Consider the following 3493-nt stretch of genomic DNA (forward strand, 5'->3'; position numbering starts at 1 on the left):
AGCCCTCCGAAAGACAAAGTCCTAAGCATTGCTGCATTCAAACCCAGCACGACCACATGCTATTGATGTTCCATTGACTCCATGGAAATGATGCAACTCAAGATTTCTATTTATTTATTATTATTTATTTATTTCAGATGGAAGCTCATTAAAAATGCTTCCTAGTTTGAAAGAAAGCATGTAAGTCATCAGCTGGCTCAAGTCAGTCTATCTTCCTGTTTCTCTTATAGGCCTGCTAATACCTCTAGGCCTTAGCGGGACTGCAGTGTGCCCCTGGACTTGCCACACAGACTCAGTTCCACCTCAGCCAAAGAGGGGCCCACAGAGGAACAAACCTCAGTCTATCCAGGAAATGTAAGATGATGCTGCACATTTGCCTCACTGTAGATGATCATGCCCTGCTTGCAATAGAAAGTGAGGATTCACTCTCTATTTGGCATTATGCTCACAAACGTCTCTGAGAGCAGTAGGCAACAGCTGCTTTCCAACTTTGTTTCTTTCCTCTGTTTCCAGGAAGAAATAGTTAATACGTAATTAGTGTAATTTATTTGTATCAAGAATGCCGATGTGAGGAAGATCTACACTCAGATATATATATTTATATTTATCAATGTTGTGTCTGTATGACAGAAACACACCCTAGGCCATTGTATTATTACCACTCAGTCTCCCACCCCTCCTGGAAAGGTTTGGTTGAGTGCTGGGCAGCCTGGAACCATTATTGGAGTCTCATTTGGTACCTGTAGCAGTTGCTTGGTCTTTCAGCAGGGCAGAACTGGGGCTCGTGAAGTCTGTATTGCCATTAAGGCTCCAGAGACTGTTTCCAGGACTGAAATTGGAATCTGTCAATCATGTCCAGCTCCTAGGTGCATAAAAAGAAAGAAGCCTGCCAAAATCCCCACGTCTGCATGTGCTTTTTAATGACCGAATATCAAAGTATTCAAACTTAATCCTGTAACTCTTCCTGCAGGACAAACAAGCCTCTGAGTCAATTGCACATACGGAAGAGAAGCTCTTCCCCTGGAGCTGGGAGGTGTTCAGCAGCAGCAGCCCTGCCAGCCGCACGCACGTCCATCCAGCAGCGCACTGAAATCAGAGAACAGCGGCGCGGGCTTTTTTTTCCCCTCTTGCCTCTTTGGCAAAACCAGAGTGGGTGGAGACAGACACTTTGGCTCCACGCTCACCTAAAATCCCTTTCAGACTCCCAGAGCATTGAGCAACGTGAAGGCAGCAGGCTCTGTCCTCATTGCTGCATGTTGACAGCGTGAGATGAGGATTTACCTGGATCAGCCAGTTTCCTGTGCAAGGCATGACTTGAAGGGCTGTATCAGCAGTGAGGTGAAGCAGTGAGCCAGCACTGCTGTGACACTGGGGACATTGGGACGTGTTTCATGTGGATAAAGTTGGAGCTGCTGCTCTGAATCCCAAACTGAATCCAAGCCCGGGGCCGCCACATTAAAGCAGCGCGAGGCTCCAGATCTGGCTCACACCATCCTGCAGCACACAAGAGATCACCGTGTGAGTGGAAAGCCTCAGGAGCTCCAAGCCACAAGAAAAATGGCTGTGCTGTGAAATTCCAGCCAAAACCACTTCCATACAGCGCCTGTTTACAGCGTCTGTGCTCCAATAGTGTGATGTCCTGACCGTCTCCGATTTCATACCTGTTTTCAACCAAAGGAAGATTTGTGTCATTTCCATGCTTGGATGGCCCCAGGTTGACCTTTCCTACCCATGTGAAGAAAATGGTCAAGCCCAACAAGTTGTGGTTCAGGGTACATGGAATTAAAGCTGGCCCCCAAGTGTTAAACTGCAACGCGCTGCTTTCTTCTGAGACAGATTTGCCAAGCTGAAAAGGCTCTGGAGGCAAACGGATTACACCAGACGTGAACCTGTCTTGCTGTGTTTTGTAAAATATTGGGTGTGTAGGATACAGCTGCCTTCAGGCACGTTCAGCCTGCAGAACCTGTTCACCTTGGTTCTAAATAAGATTTACTGCCCTCAACTACATCACAGGAGCTCTGCTCTTGATCAGGGACATATATGTGATATTAAAAACATTTCTAGCATTGCTTTAAACTGTTCAGAAGTGAAAAGAGATGATTTCCTGCTTCAGAAAGCATCTGAGGGGAGCCTGAGGACAAAGGCACGATGCCAGGGTACAGTACTCAGCTGAGATTCGCTGCATTTGCAGTGGTTTAAGATGGATGTCATTTCTTACATAAAGATCACACAAAATTCACTGATATGTCAGGCTCAGTACGACTGTTCCTTGCAAATGGAGCACCTGCTACTGCCTGTTTAAGCACAGAAGCCCACATGCACGTGGATGCCTGCATCTACTCATGGACACCAAAATATTGCTGACGCTAAAAGTAATCCTGAATGACTGAGATTTTCATTCCATTTCAATGGTGAACAAAGAACACCAGTAGCAAAAGCTCTTGCTTATGTTCTGTGGTCATAATGTACTTCTCTGTTCCAATCAGTGCCGGGTAGATCTGTAGATTCGTAACCATGATTAAACTATAAATAACCTCTCCAAATCCCTAATTAAGTTGTTTGTTTTTTGTTCACTCGGATACATCACGTGACATCACAGATGTAAACTTTTATGTACCATTTCAAATGTTTAATGTACTTGGAAATCCTAAAGCAAAGAACTACTGGGAAATGCAGACAGAAGCAGTAGAAAAGCCAGATCCAAATATCTGAGCAGCTTGGCTATAGCTGGCCCAGTCTGCAGCTATCTCACAGGGCAGCTTTGAGATGCGAGGTGTTTGGTGCCGCGTCCTTGAGATCATCAGGTGCACTTCCCGCAGTGACTCACTGATGCGTTTGGACCTGAGGGGAGGAGGTGAAAGGGAGAAGGGCTGTGTGTATGTGTGGGGACATGCACAGCAGTTTGAGGCATGTAACGCAGTGATGAATCAAGACAGGAAGAGTATTCCATGCAGTTACCAGAGAGCCGTCAGCACAGGGCAGCTTGCTCTACTGCAGGTCACTTCATGGACAGCCCTGGGCAGAAGGAGTGCTTTCAGGTAGGATCTGGGGCAGCAGGCCTGGAGGTGCAGGGAGTTGAAATCCTCGCTGGGAGAAGTGGGATGCTTCATAAAGCAGTGGGTGGTGCTGAAGGCGAGGGCCTGGAGATGAGAGTTTGGCAGTCTTTTAGAAGAGTTTAAGACTTTGCTTCTAAATCTGTTACTTGTTACTGACAAAGAGGGCAAGAATGAGATTCTGATCTCAGTGATGTCTCTGCAAATATGGGTATCTCCGCTGATTCCACGTAAATCTGGAGGAGATAATCTTGCACCACTAAATGGTGAAACTCCCTATGATTCAGTAGAGTTGAGAAATCAGCTTGCTGAGGCTCCAGAAGCACAGTCTCAGTGTGTCAGGGTCCAGCTGTGTTCTTGCCTGGATCATGATCAGTGACTTTCACCCAAATAAGATATACTATAGTCACAGCTAAGATCTGGGCTTGAGTATGCTTTGA

General features: G+C 46.3%; 1 long non-coding RNA gene across 1 annotated transcript; it reads left to right on the top strand.

Moving 5' to 3' along the window:
- Positions 1–230: 230 nt before the first annotated feature.
- On the top strand, positions 231–2550 carry LOC116653027 (uncharacterized). Its single transcript, XR_004306405.2, has 2 exons — positions 231–354; positions 971–2550. It is a non-coding gene; the product is annotated as an uncharacterized LOC116653027 (long non-coding RNA).
- Positions 2551–3493: the final 943 nt, after the last annotated feature.

Source organism: Coturnix japonica, chromosome 2, assembly GCF_054131305.1.
Source record: "Coturnix japonica strain WE chromosome 2, WE-NBRP24, whole genome shotgun sequence".
NCBI lineage: Eukaryota > Metazoa > Chordata > Aves > Galliformes > Phasianidae > Coturnix > Coturnix japonica.